General features: G+C 46.5%; 1 protein-coding gene and 1 pseudogene across 1 annotated transcript in view; both read right to left on the bottom strand.

Annotated features, from left to right (window-relative positions):
• LOC137375958 (non-selective voltage-gated ion channel VDAC1-like) overlaps window positions 1-14,740 on the bottom strand; it is a 63,428-nt gene extending 48,688 nt beyond the window's left edge. Inside the window, exon 1 of the mRNA XM_068043745.1 lies at window positions 14,637-14,740. The gene's annotated coding sequence lies outside the window, so the exon portion shown is untranslated. The remainder of the gene's footprint in view (window positions 1-14,636) is intronic.
• LOC137376095 (U2 spliceosomal RNA) lies at window positions 10,655-10,763 on the bottom strand (annotated as a pseudogene).
• Window positions 14,741-15,214: the final 474 nt, after the last annotated feature.

The following is a 15,214-nucleotide window of genomic DNA, read 5'->3' as shown; positions in this document are numbered from 1 at the left end:
TTCCAGGATTTTGACCCAGCGACAGTGAAGGAACAACGATATAGTTCCAAGTCAGGATGCTGTGTGACTTGGACTGGAACTTGCAGGTGGTGATGTTCCCATGCATTTGCTGCCCTTGTCCGTTGAGGTGGTAGAGGTCGCGAATTTGGAAGGTACTGTCTAAGGAGCCTTGGTGCGTTGCTGCAGTGCATCTTGTGGATGGTACACACTGCTGCTACTGTGCGTTGGTGGTGGAGGGAGTGAATGTTAGTGGATGGTGTGCCAATCAAGCGGACTGCTTTGTCCTGGATGGTGTCGAGCTTCTTGCGTGTTGTTGGAGCCGCACCCATCCAGGCAAGTGGAGAGCATTCCATCACACGCCTGACTTGTGCCTCGTAGATAGTGGACAGGCATTGGGGAGACAGGAGGGGAGTTACTGGCCACAGATTTCCCAGCCTCTGACCTCTTGTAGCCACAGCATTTATGTGGATGGTCCAGTTCAGTTTCTGGTCAATGGCGAAAACCCCCCAGGATGTTGATAGTGGGAGATTCAACAATAGTAATGCCATTGACTGTCAAGGGGAGATGGTTAGACTCTCTTGTTTGAAATGGCCATTGCCTGGCACTTGTGTGGTGCAAATGTTACTTGCCACTTATCAGTCCAAGCCTGGATGTTGCCCAAGTCTTGCTGCATATGGACTTGAGCAGCTTCAGTATCTGAGGAGTTGCGAATGGTGCTGAACATTGTGCAATCATCAGCGAACATCCCCACATATGACCTTATGATGGAGGGAAGGTCATTGATGGAGGAGCTGAAGATGGTTGGGCCTAGGACACTACCCTGCAGAACTCCTGCAGTGTTGTCCTGGGACTGAGATGATCGACCTCCAACAACCACAACCATCTTCCTTTGTGCTAGGTATGACTCCAACCAACAGAGAGTTTTCCCCCGATTCCCATTGACTCCAGTTGTGCTAGGGCTCCTGGATGCCATACTCGGTCAAATGCTGCCTTGATGTCAAGGGCAGTCACTCTCACCTCACCTCTGGAGTTCAGCTCTTTTGTCCATGTTTAGACCAAGGCTGTATTGAGGTCAGGAGCAGAGTAGCCCTGGCAGATCCCAAACTGAGCATCAGTTTGCAGGTTATTGCTGAGCAAGTGCCACTTGACAGCGCTGTCGACGACCTCTTCCATCACTCTGCTGATGATTGGGAGTAGACTGACAGGACGGTAATTGGACAGGTTGGATTCATCCTGCTTTTTGTGCACAGGACATACCTGGACAATTTTCCACATTGCCGGGTAGATGCCAGTGTTGTAGCTGTACTGCAACAGCTTGGCTAGGGACACAGCTAGCTCTGAAGCATTGGTCTTCAGTACTGTTGCCAGGGCCCATAGCCTTTGCAGTATCCAGTGCCTTCAGCTGTTCCTTGATATCACGTAGAGTGAATCAGATTGGCTGAAGACTGGCATCTGTGATGCTGGGGACCTCAGGAGGAGGCCAAAATGGATCATCCACTCGGCACTACTGGCTGAAGATGGATGCAAATAATTCAGCCTTATCTTTTGCACTAATAAGCTAGGCTCTCCCATCGTTGAGGATGGGAATATTTGTGGAGCCTCCTCCTCCTGTCAGTTGTTAAATTGTGCACCACCATTCACGAATGGAAGTGGCAGGACTGCAGAGCTCAGATCTGATCCGTTGGTTGTGGAATCTGTCTATTGCATGCTGCTTCCACTTCCGAAAAACAGTGCAAGGACATTTCTCATAACTACAAGTCAGTCAGTTTAACACCATTGGTGGGTAAAGTTTTAGAAACAATCAGGAAAAAAAAAGGCAGTTGGAGGTTTGAGTTAATTAAGGAGAGCCAACATGGATTTGTAAACGGCAGTTTGTCTTTGACAAATCTAATTGAATTTTTTAATGAACTAACAGAGAAGACTGATGAAAGGAATGCAGTGATTGTTTTCTATATGGATTTTAAGAAAGCATTCGACAAAGCACCACATAAAAGGTTGGTGAACAAAATTGAGGCTCACGGAATAGGTGTCAGTGTCAGCCTGAATAAAAGACTGGCTTAAGAACAGAAAACAGCGAGTCGTGGTAAATGGTTGTTTTTCAGACTGGAGAATGGTAGACAGGGGTGTTCCCCAACGGTCAGTGCTGGGACCACTGCTTAATAAATGACTTGAATTTTGGAATAGAGAGTAAAATTTCAAAATCTGTTGAAGATACTAAACTTGGAGGTGTGGCAAACAGTGAGGATGAAACCAAATGACTAACAGGACATAAAGGTTGGTAGAATACACAGAGAGGTGGCAGATGGAATTTAATACAGAAAAGTGTGGGGTGGTACATTTTGGCAGAAGGATAGGGAGGGGCAATATAGACTGAATGGCATAGTTCTAGAGAGTGTGCTGGGACAAAAGGACCTGGGGATTCCTGTGCATATAGATCTTTGAAGGTGACAGGACATATTGAAAATATGGAACCTTGATCTTCATAAACAGAAGTATTAAAAGAGTAGTGAAGTTATGCTGAACCTTTATAAAGCTCTGGTTAGGCCACAACTTGCGTACTGCATCCAGTTTTGGTCACCGCATTTCAGAAAGGACGTGAAGGTCTTCGAGAGGGTGCAGAGGAAATTTACCAGAATGGTTCCAGTGTTAAGGCAATTTAGCTACAAGGTTAGATTGGAGAAGTTGGGATTGAGGGTAGACTTGTCAAAGGTGTACAAGATTATGACAGCTTTAGATAAAGTAGACAAAAACCTGTGCCCATTAGCTGATGATACAAGGACGAGGGAACACATTTAAAGTTTTGGGCAAGAGATACAGGGGGATGTGAGGAAGAATTTTTTTTTTTTTTTTTTACACAGCGAGTAGTAATAATCTGGAACTCGCTGCCTGTGAGGGTAGTAGAAACAGAGATGATCAATGATTTCAAAAGGAAACTGCATAGAAACATGAGGAAAATAAACTTGTTGGGCTACAGGGATAGAGTGGAGAAATGGGACTGACTGGATGCTCTACAGCGAGACAGCATGGACTCCATGGACTCCTTCTGTGCCATAATGATTATGAACTTCTCGATGACAACATTTCAAGCACCCTCTGCTTTGCATTAATCTATGAATGAAGATTATATAGCACTTTTCACAATCTCAGGACGTGCCAAAGTGTTTCAGTCAATGAAGTGCTATTGGACTCAAGTCCAGAAATGCAGAACCTCAATGTGCTCCTTGTCCCTGAATTTCTCTTCCTTCCCCACATTTGATCCATCAAAGCCACTTTCTTTTCCCTCTGTATCACGTGCATCTGTCCCTACCTCTCCTCCTTCTGTAGAAACCATTACTACTTCTTTTAGCTTATGGCTCAATTTCGCTGACATTCTTTTCCCCGTCTCACTTGTCTCCACAAATTACAACTCAACCAAATCCAAAATGACAGCTCATTCTCATCCACATCAAAGTCCAAAACCCCATCACCCATTTCTTTACCAAGTTCCATTGAATCTTGTGCCCCATCCAATTGACCAAGGTTTTCATTCTTGCCTTCAAATCCATCCATGGCTTTGCTCCATCCAACATCAGTTATCTCCTCCACTGGTACATTCCTGCAGAGACTCACCACTCATCTGACACCAAATGACTCCTCCGTTTCTCATCAGTGACAGGTTCGTTTGCCACTGAGCGCCATTCATGTGGACCAGTCGTTGGGAAGATGCTGGAAACTATTAAGAAAGAAGTCTTCACAATGCACTTCGAAAAGCCCAAGTCAGTATGGTTTTACTAAAGGGAAATCCCGTATGACAAATTTCTTAGAATTTTTTGAGGATGTAACTAGTAGGGTAGATAAAGGGGAACAAGTAGATGCGGTATACCTGGATTTTCAAAAAGCACTCAATAAGGAGTCACATAAAAGATTAATAGGCAAGATAAGGGCTCATGGTGTTGGGGTAATATATTAGCATGGATAGAGGATTGGTTAACAGACAGGAAGCAGAGAGTGGGGATAAATAGAGCATTTTCAAGTTGGCAGGCAGTGAATAGTGGGGTGCCAACAGGATCAGTGCTGGGGCCTCAGCTATTTACACTCTGTATTAATGACTTGGATGAAGAGACAGGTAATAATGGATCTAGGTTTTCTGATGATACAAAGCTTGATGGAAAGGTAAGCTGCGGGCAGGACATAGAGAGGCCGCAAAGAGATAAAGACAGGTTAAGTGAGTGGGCAATAAGATGGCAAATGGAGTATAAAGTAAGTAAGTGTCAAGTTATGCACTTTGGTCGTAAAAATAGAAAAGCAGAACCTTTTTTTTTTAAAAAAGTGTGAAACTGATAAGTGTTGATGTTCAAGAGAGCCTGGGGGTACTCGTACAAGGAACGTACAAATTTAACATGCAGGTGCAGCAGGCTATTAGGAAGGTAAATGGCATGTTGGCCTTTACTGCAAAGGGATTAGAGTACAGGAATAAAGAAGTCTTACGAAATTTGTACAGGGCTTTGGTGAGATCACACCTGGAATACTGTGTGCAGTTTTGGTCTCCACATTGAAGAAAGGATATACTTTCACCGGAGGCAGTGCAACCAAGATTTACTAAACTGGTCCCTGGGATGAGGAGGTTGTGCTATGATGAGGGGCTGAGTAAATTGGGCCTATATTCTCTGGAGTTTAGAAGAATGAGAGGCGATCTAATTGAAATATACAAGATTCTGAAAGGGGTTGATAGGGTAGAAGCTGAGAGATTGTTTCCTCTGGTCGGGGAATCTAGAACGCGGGGTCACAGTCTCAGGGCCAATCATTCAGGACTGAGATGAGGAGAAATTACTACACTGAAAAGGTTGTGAATCTTTGGAATTCTCTACGCCAGAGAGTTGTGGATGCTCCATCATTGAATAAATGCAAGGCTGGGATAGATAGATTTTTGGTCTCACAGGGAATCAAGGGATATGGGGAGAGATATGCGGGCGAGAAAGTGGAAATGAAGCCCAAGATCAGCCATGATTGCACTGAATGGCGGAGCAGGCTTGATGGGCCATAGGGTCTACTTCTGCTCCTATTTCTTGTGATTTTGTGTGCCTTCTTTCCTCCAGCATTTCCACATTGTCATCTTTGTCCTTGCCATCAGACGTCTTCCACAAACCACACTGTTCAGCAATTTTATTCATGTGCCCTAACCTTGCTTCCCCTCCAGCTTGCTATCTACTCTGTAAGGCGTCTGGAGACAGCTCTGGAAGCAGGCTATAGAAATACAAACTGCTTTTGTTAACAGCCTGTAGAATTAGCTTAACAGAGCTGGAGGAAAGCACCATTAACAAAAGCTGTGAGTTTTCCATGCTGCTCTTGAGTGGAAACAAACTCATGCAAGAAGTTTTTTTAAATGTTGAAATATTTGACTAAAGCACTACAAGCCCAATGTAAAATAAACTGTCCTAGTAACCAGTATTTGAAACTTACTTTTTTTTTTCCAAAATATACTTTATTCATAAAAATCTAAAAATTACATTGCCAAACAGTTTCAAAACAGCACCAAAAAATACAAACATTGCAAGGGAGATCAGTTTCCTTCAATACTGTCATGAGTTTCTTCACAACCCTTCCGTTTCACAATTGTCATGCCAATTACAGTTTTACATTTACAGCAATTGAAAATATTAACGATACAGTTCGAGGGGTTTCCCATGGATCCAGCCCCTCAATTCAGCTTGGTGGGGGGACTTTACACTGTGGTCTTTCCACATTGAGCCTTTGCTGCGGCTGCCCCAAGCTTTAGTGCGTCCCTCAGCACGTAGTCCTGGACCTTGGAATGTGCCAGTCTGCAACATTCGGTGGTGGACAACTCTTTGCGCTGGAAGACCAGCAAGTTCCGGTCAGACCAAAGGGCGTCTTTCACCGAATTGATAGTCCTCCAGCAGCAGTTGATGTTTGTCTCGGTGTGCGTCCCTGGGAACAGCCCGTAGAGCACAGACTCCTGTATTACAGAGCTGCTTGGGATGAACCTCGACAAAAACCACTGCATCTCTTTCCACACCTGCTTTGCAAAGACACATTCCAGGAGGAGGTGGGCGACCGTCTCTTCCCCACCACAGCCACCGCGGGGGCATTGTGTGGAGGGGGCGAGACTTCGGGTGTGCAGGAAGGATCTGACGGGGAGGGCCCTTCTCACCACCCGCCAAGCTACGTCTTGGTGCTTGTTTGAAAGTTCTGGTGATGAGGCATTCCGCCAAATGACTTCGACGGTCTGCTCAGGGAACCATCCGACAGGATCCACCGTCTCCTTTTCCCGTAGGGCCTTGAGGACATTCCGTGCAGACCACTGCCTGATGGACCGGTGGTCAAAGGTGTTTTCCCGCAGAAACTGCTCCACGAAGGATAGGTGGTACGGCACGGCCCAACTGCATGGAGCGTTCCGCGGCCATGTGCCCAGGCCCATCCTTCGCAACACCGGGGACAGATAGAACCTCAGCACGTAGTGACACTTGGAGTTTGCGTACTGGAGATCTACACACAGCTTGATGCAGCCGCACACGAAGGTGGTCATCAGGATGAGGGCCATGTTGGGTACATTTTTCCCGCCCTTGTCCAGAGATTTGAACATCGTGTCCCTCCCGACCTGGTCCATTTTAGATCCCCAGATGAAGCAGAAAATGGCTCGGGTGACTGCCACGGCGCAGGAGTGGGGTATGGGCCAGACCTGCGCCATGTCGAGCAACAACGTGAGCGCCTCGCACCTGATGACCAGGTTCTTACCCACAATGGAGAGAGATCGCTGCTCCCACATGCCCAACGTTTGTCGTACCTTGGCTACTCGCTCCTCCCATGTTTTGGTGCATGCCCCGGCCCTTCCAAACCATATCCCCAGCACCTTCAGGTAATCTGACCTGACGGTGAAGGGGACAAAGGATCGGTCAGCCCAGTTCCCAAAGAACATGGCCTCGCTCTTGCCGTGGTTAACTTTGGCTCCCGAGGTCAGTTCGAACTGGTCGCAGATGCTCATCAGTCTGCGCACGGACAGCGGATCCGAGCAGAAGACGGCGACGTCATCCATGTACAAGGGAGGTTTTAACCTGAGTGCCTCCGCTGCCTGGGATTGTCACCCCTCTTATGCTCGCATCCCTCCTAATAGACTCAGCAAAGGGTTCAATACAGCAAACAAACAAGACTGGGGAGAGAGGACAGCCCTGTCTGACTCCAGATTTGATCGGGAAACTTTCCGATTCCCACCCGTTGATTGAGACTGCGCTACTGATGTTTGTGTAGAGCAGTTGGATCCAATTGCAGATTACCTCCCCAAACCCCATTTTGGAAAGCACGTCCATCATGTAGGTGTGCGATATCCTGTCAAAAGCCTTCTCCTGGTCCAGGCTGATGAGGCAGGTGTCCACCCTCCTGTCCCGTACGTAGGCGATCGTATCCCTGAGTAGCGCGAGACTATCGGAGATCTTCCTGCCGGGTACAGTGCAGGTCTGATCGGGGTGAATCACCAACTCCAGAGCAGATTTGACTCGACTGGCTATGACTTTGGACAGAATCTTATAGTCAACATTAAGCAGTGAGATGGGCCGCCAATTTCTGATTTCTGCCCTCTCCCCCTTCTGCTTGTAAATGAGGGTGATGATGCCTTTCCTCATGGATTCTGCCATGCTGCCGGCCAGGAGCATACTCTCGTATACTTCCTGCAGGTCCGGGCCGACCTAGTCCCACAGGGCAGAGTACAACTCGACCGGTAAGCCATCGCTCCCGGGAGTTTTACTCGTCTCGAAGGACTCGACGGCCTTTGTCAGCTCGTCCAGAGTTAGCGGCTTGTCCAATCTCTCCCTCCTGCTGTCATCTAAGACCTCTGTGATAGATGACAGGAAGGACTGGGAGGCTCTGCTGTCTGTGGGCTTCGCGTCATACAGCCCAGCATAAAAGGATTTGCTGATCCTTAGTATGTCGGACTGCGAAGATGTTACCGAGCCATCTTCTTCCTTCAGGCTGCTGATAACAGAGCTCTCTCTGTGTACTTTTTGGAAGAAGTAACGCGAGCACGTCTCATCCTGCTCGATGGAGCGGACTCTGGACCGGATGATGATCTTGGAGGCCTCCTTGGCAAAGAGCGAGGCCTGCTGGCTCTTCACCTCTTGGAGGTCCTCTTTGACCTCGACCCCCATTGACTGCAACCGGAGTAGATTTTGCATAATTTTCTGGAGTCGGGACATTTCCCTCTGTCTCTCTCTCGCCCTCTGAACACCTTTGTGGACGAAGAACCTCTTGATGCTCTCCTTGATCGCTTCCCACCAGTGAACTGGAGACTCAAAGAGGGGTTTCACGGTCCTCCAACCTTTGTAATCCCTTTTGAGTTCCTCAACGTTCTCTGGGGTCAGCAGTGTAGCATTGAGCTTCCACATCCCTCTGCCAACCCGCTGGTCGTCCTGTAAGTGACAGTCAGCCAGTAAGAGGCAGTGGTCGGAGAAGAACACCAGCTTGACGTCGGTGGATCCAACCGTGACAGCACGGGACACAAACAGGAAGTCAATCCTGGAACGGGCAGACCCACCCGATCTTGACCATGTGTATCTGCGCTGCGCTCCGTCTGCAGGTTTGCTGAAGACATCGTGCAGTTTGGCATCTTTAACGGTTTCCATTAGGAATCTGGACGTAGCGTCCAGTTTGCTGTCGTCACTGCCGGATTGTCCAGCCGCATCGATGATGCAGTTGAAGTCACCGCCTAGGATGACCGGCCTGGACGTCGCCAGCAGCAGTGGGAGCTGCTGGAAGACGGTCAGCCGCTCGCTGCGTTGTGCACGTTGATCAACCGGAGCGGAGCGTTGTTGTACATCACGTCTGCTACGAGGAGGCGACCGCCCACCACCTCCTTAACTTCGGAGATGGTGAAGTTACCTCCCCGCAGCAGAATACCCAGGCCGGAGGAACGGCAATCATTACCCCCCAACCAGATCGATGGCCCGTGGGACCACCATTGCAACCACTGCCTGTAGGTGCTGAGGTGTGATATTCCACACTCCTGCAGAAACAGTAGGTCAGCTTTGACCTTGGCAAGGTAATCCAAGGTTGAAACACATCGCGTAGTAGATTTAATGCTACGCACATTAATGGAAGCAATTCTTACACCCATTTTTTAAAGTTATCTGTTGCTTCCCATACCATTTGTCCTTGCTAGTCCCAGTCCTTCGGGATGTTCCTGCATACCCATCGTGTGCGCAAGCAGTTTCACGTTGGTTGGGCTCAGAAACCCCTCCTGCTTTTTCATGCAGTGTTTGTTCCGCTCGGGCGACATCGGGGGGGGGTCTTGTAGGCAGAGGGGATTGGGTTGTCCTCAGCTGCTTCCATCTGTTCCTCCTCGAAAACATCACTGCTCCCGGCTTCCCGGAGCTCAGGTGTGCCAGACGTGTCTTTGCTCCCGGTGTCCCGGAGCTGAGATGCGTTGGCCACGTCATTACGTGTGGCGCATTGGGGTTGGGGCACGCCGGGCCCATCACAGTTTCCAGTGCCCGGGGGCTGGGATGCTTTATCATCCATCTCGGAGTTCTGCCGCCTCTTTTGAAGGGGCTGTCATTCCAGCATTCCCCCGTCCAGTGAAGAGTTGTTGTTGCAGTCTGATTCAGAAGATAGCCTCCTCTTGCCACTGGTTTGGGTGTTGGCCTGTTCTGCTTTGGGGTGTTTTTTCCTTGTGGTTTTCCTCTGGACCACTTGCCACTGACCTGTTTGTCCATCTGCTGCCTCCTCCTCCATTGATTCTGTCTGTGGAGGAGGGGTTTCCAGGCGCTGGGTAGGTGCTGGGTCGCTGGTTTCCACTGCCTCCCCTTCCTTCTCCTTCTCAGGTTGAAGTTCCTCACTGCGGAGAAGGTTGCTGGTCTCCTTTCGAACACCGGACGCCTTCGTCAAACCTTCTCCCAGCCTTTCCTTGGGCCTTGCCGCCTGAGCATAACTGAGGCAGCGTTTGGGGCAGGTTTTGTAGAGATGGCCTGCCGCACCGCACAAGTTGCAACACTTAATCTGCTTACAGTCCTTGGTCTGATGGCCTTCCTCCTTGCAGTTCTTGCAAACAACCGTGCTGCAGTTGGCTGCCATGTGACCAGATTTGCCACAAGTGCGGCAAACTCTGGGCTGCCCAGCGTAGACCAAGAAGCCTCGACTTCCCCCGATAGCAAAGCTGGAGGGAGGGTGGATGATGGCTCCACTGGGATCGACCTTCAAGGTCACCTTGACCTGCCGCTTGCTGGTCCAAATCCCAAAGGGGTCCTTGACATCAGTGCTGCTGCCGGCCACCTCGACGTACCTGGCGAGAAAGGTGAGTACATCCACCACCGGAACATGGGGGTTGTAGAGGTGAATCGTCACCACCCGGTCCCGTTGTGACGGAAGCGTGAAGAGCGGCTCCGCTGTGAGGATCGACAGTGGCGCCCGGTCCCCTTTCTCCTTGAACACCTTCAGGAACTTGATGCATCCCGCCATGTTCCGGAATGTCACGTCAAAGTATCCACTGCTGGGGAAATCCTGCAGGCAGAAGACGTCCGTCGCTTGAAATCCGCAGCAATCGAAGAGAATTTTCTTGATGAAGAAGGTGCGATCGACCGGTGCACCTCCTTCCTTGTCCTTCACGACCACCCGAACGGTGTTGCGCACTCCCTGGCCCGAAGCTCGAAAATTGGTTATAGCCATTTTACTCAAAGCTTCCCCAGGATCAAAAGGCAATGATCATGGTCTCTTCTCAATCAAATAAGCACTGATAAGAACAGATACTACACTTGATCTTAGCCAAAAGGCCGAGAAACTTACTGCTCCAGGCGCAGATTAGCAAACTAGCAACATCAACTAGATTTATCCAGTTATGACAGTGTACACTCATTATACAGCATAATAGAGTCATCCTTCCCAGTAGAAAATAGACATTGATAGAATATCAAGAGCTCTCACATAGCTGTTCAATCAACATCTTCGGAGCATAATGACGACAAATGTAATACAAATAGCAAACTGGCTTTAATCTTTTTTTGGGATGTGAAATTGATTTCTGTCAGTCACGAGATTTGCATTGGTGGGTTGTGCAACAAGCCATTTACCATTTGCTTCAATCTCTGAATTCTCATTTTTATTTCTGGCCAGGATGACAGATTAGTGATCTTTAACTCTGTAACTCTGCCACTCTAAGTGGCCATTAGGTTCATCAAGTGTTCTCCCTTTATACAATCCTTTATACCCTTATACAATCTCATGTCTCATACCTGCTGCATTGGTCTGAAACACTGAGACCTGTCCTAATCAATGTGATAGTTTTTCTCACCTGATCTAGCACTAGATTCTCCCTTTCCTAATGCCACTAGAGTTTTTACTATTGGCAAGACAACACTTTCTATGAAGGTGCACCAGGACTGAAGAGACTGGTAAACTTTCAGTCACATTAAAAATTGAGTGGATTTTTCTGATTATTTTTCTTTCTTGCATTAGTTTGATCAGCTCCTTTCATCTTGTGTTCATCATTACACTGTACTTGATAACTTGCAGCAGTTATTTTTTGACAATGCCTGCTGAGAATTCTGAAATGCTTGTTCCTTTCACCTGATTAGTTGGAGCTTTTGGGTGGAGTATGATTTTCTCATTTAATTTATTAGCTCGTCATCCTATCTATATTCAAACTTGCACAGCAATTAAAACAAACAAGTACTGTATATCCTAGCAACACCAGATTTCATACATACAATCACATGACTTGAAACAAATTAATATGATAGCTAATATGATGGTCTGAAGTTCCACCAGTATCCATCAGCTCTTAATTATTTTAGAACTACAGAATAACTCCATTATATCTGTATTATTCTACAGCTAATATTGTCAGCTTTGGCATAGTGGTAGCTCTTTTGCCAGAGTGGAGTCCAGAGATTTGAACACATCATCAAAACTGACACTTCAGTGCAGTACTGAGGTGAGCTGCACTGTTCAACGTGCCACCTTTCATTAAAATCGAGGCTCTGTCTGCCCTCTCAAGTAGCCAGAAAAGATCTCATGACACTTTTTTGCACCATCTTGCAGCACAGCTATACTGACATAGGCCTCAGAGCAAGTCACCTACCTGAACTCATGGTTGGCATGCAGTAGAAAGAAAATAAACCTAAACAGAGAAAATCCAGATGCAAGAAATACTTTTTTTTTAAGAAAAGCTGCCAAGATGCATGTGCATTAAGTTTTTTTTAAATCATGAAATTACTAGTACAGTAACATATTTGGGTATGGTAGCATAGTGATTATGTTACTGAACTAGCAGTCTAAGGTCCTGGACTAATCCTGAGTTGAAATACCACCACAGCGGTTTGAGAATACGCTTTCAGTTTTTTATTAAAAACATGGAACTAAAAAGCTGGTATTAGTAAAAGTGATCATGTCACTATTGATTTGTAGTAAAAGCCTACAGGAAGGATGTTTCCCCTGGCTTGGGGGCGGGGGGTGCGGTCTAGAACCAAGGGGCACAGTCTCACAATATGAGGTAGGCCATTTAGGACAGAGATGATAAGGAATTTCTTCGCTCAGAGGGTGGTGAATCTTTGGAATTCTGTACCCTAGAGGTCTGTGGAGGCTCAGACATTGAGTATATTCAAGTCAGAGATAAATAGATTTCTAGATATTAAAGGTATCAAAGGATATGGAGGATACTGTGGGAAAATGGCATTGAGGTAAAGGATCAGCCATGATCTAGCTGAATGGCGGAGCAGGCTCAAGGGGCCGAATTGCCTACTCCTGCTCCTATCTTCCCATGTTCCTAACTGGTTCAGTAAGGTCCTATTGGGAAGGAAACCTGTTCTTACCTGGTCTGGCTGTTCTATGTGGCTCCAATCCCACACCAATGTGATTGACTCTTAGCTGCCCTCAAAGTGGTTAAGCAAGTCACTCAGTTGAATGAAACCACATCAGTGATTCAAAAAGGTCCATCAAAACCTTCTCAAGACAGCTAGGGATGGGCAATGCAAGCCAGCCTACCCAATGACACCCACCAGAGAATGAAAAATAAACTAATGTTGCAACTTGGTTAGTTGCAACATGAAATAATCTGATCACTCATATCATCTACTGATTTAGATGTGGCTCATAATGCCAGCTCACAATGACATTAACTTCCTCTGTGGAGCACCTCCATACAAAATTCTAAAAATTTTAAGTAACGTTGCAATGTCTTAATGCAGTTTTACTTCAAGGAAGCAGATGCAATGGAGGACACAAGTACAGAAAACTCACTAATATTTGAATGCTTTCATGAATAAAGATTTTATCATAGTTTACTGATTTACAGCCCAACTGAACCATCAACGCTTATCTCAGCGTTTAGAAAAAACACAACATAGAATACCTCTGGAACACATTGCCTGAAGAGATGGTAGAGGCAGGAACCCTCACAACATTTAAGAAGTATTTAGATGAGCACTTGAAACGCCATAGCATACAAGGCTACGGGACAAGTGCTGGAAAATGGGATTAGAATAGTTAGGTGCTTGATGGCCGGCACGGACACGATGGGCTGAAAGGCCTGTTTCTGTGCTGTATAAATCTATGACCTCAACACTGCACTTTCCAAATTAAAAAAATCTGATTTGTTAAACAAGCCTAAAACATAAAAAAGACATGTGCTTCGATATAGATGCTTGATATTTTCCACTCTTTAACAGCCTGTATTTCAAAATTGCAGGTTAAAGGCACCTACAAAACCGCCCCCCCATGACACAAAACCACAAAGGTCATGTCCAATGATATTATGAATGCTGCACTTAGCAGCATTCCTCATATTTATAATACAGGAATAAATTCAAATTGAAATGTTTAGGTGATGGCAACTGGAGACCTTTATCACAAATTGTTGACATAAAAATACCAAATAATAGCTTACTATTTGTACTGAGCAGTCTTAGGACTCATCATCCATATTAGAATATACGTAGATGTGAAAATCTTTGGCTTTCAAGGTGAGTGTTATTCATGAACAACATTTTTACAGCTTTTGTACAATATCTTAATCTCAAAGTTTCAATCTGAGATTCCGACATGGAGATTTGCAAATATCACCCTATGCCTATCACACTGAGGAGCTACTTGCCCATTCCAAGCTGGCATGACTTTTCTTTTACATGTTGCAAAATAAGCTGAATGGCTCAATACACCAACAGGTATAAACCAACAGGTTCGAGGATATTTACAAGTAGAACTCATGATAAAAGAAATTGCAAATCGTTAAACTCAAGGGTAGATTTTATGAAAACAGCAGGAAGGAGGTGTACGCGCAAATGCGACACTACTTAAAAACACTTACAATGTTACAAAGCCTTTGGCCAAGAGACATGTAACTGAGGTCAGCGTCCCAACCTTCCATGCTCTTAAAGGTCACACAATATCTCTACCGAGCCGAACATTGATCCTACTCCAGAAATTAATACCTTTAACCAGCTCTCCTCTTCCATGGATTGAATCTCAAGATAGATGGAAAGGTTATAGCAACAGCGAATAAGAACAGGCAGACACGATGCCATCTACTTACTCATGGCCCCGGCCTTTAAAATAAAAATCCGCTTAGCAACCTCCAGAGTAAGGCAAGCTCCTCCCACCATCCCTGAATATATTATATATGTTGTTTCGGCCTTTCGCAAATATTATAAGCCCATACATACCGCTAAAGAGCACACACCACCTGGATGTCTCAGCAAACGGCAATCTCCAAGCGAACAACACTGAGCAGCAGAGACGGGCCAAGAAAACTACTGCACATGCGCAGGATAACAGGCGGTCAGTGAGGAGCGCCTGCGCATACGGGGAGAGAGGCGGCGCCTGCGCACACAGGGGGAGAGAGGTGGAGCCTATCCTGAGTTTTAAACCGATGAAGTGCCAGGTAACTGTACAGGATGAATAGGATCCATGACATGTAAACAGGCAATTCGGCTCAAGCACTACTTGCTAACGTTTATATTCCACTGGAGTCTCCTCCGATCTTTCCGCGTCGAAATTAGCGTAACCCTCTAATCCCTTCTCCCTCATATGCTTATCCAGCTACTAGTTAAATGTATCTACTATTCGCTTCAATCACTCCCTTTGGAGCGGGTTTCACGTTCTCACCACTCTTTGGGTAAAGATGTTTCTCCTGAATTCCCTGTTGGATTTCTTGGTGACGGCCATGTATTATGCTATTCCCCACAAGTGGAAACGTTCTGCATCCATTCCACCAAAATTTTCATAATTGTGAAGACTAGGT

Source organism: Heterodontus francisci, chromosome 12 (assembly GCF_036365525.1).
Source record: "Heterodontus francisci isolate sHetFra1 chromosome 12, sHetFra1.hap1, whole genome shotgun sequence".
NCBI lineage: Eukaryota > Metazoa > Chordata > Chondrichthyes > Heterodontiformes > Heterodontidae > Heterodontus > Heterodontus francisci.
The sequence above is the reverse complement of the archived record's forward strand: the minus strand, read 5'-3'. Positions and strand labels throughout refer to the sequence as shown.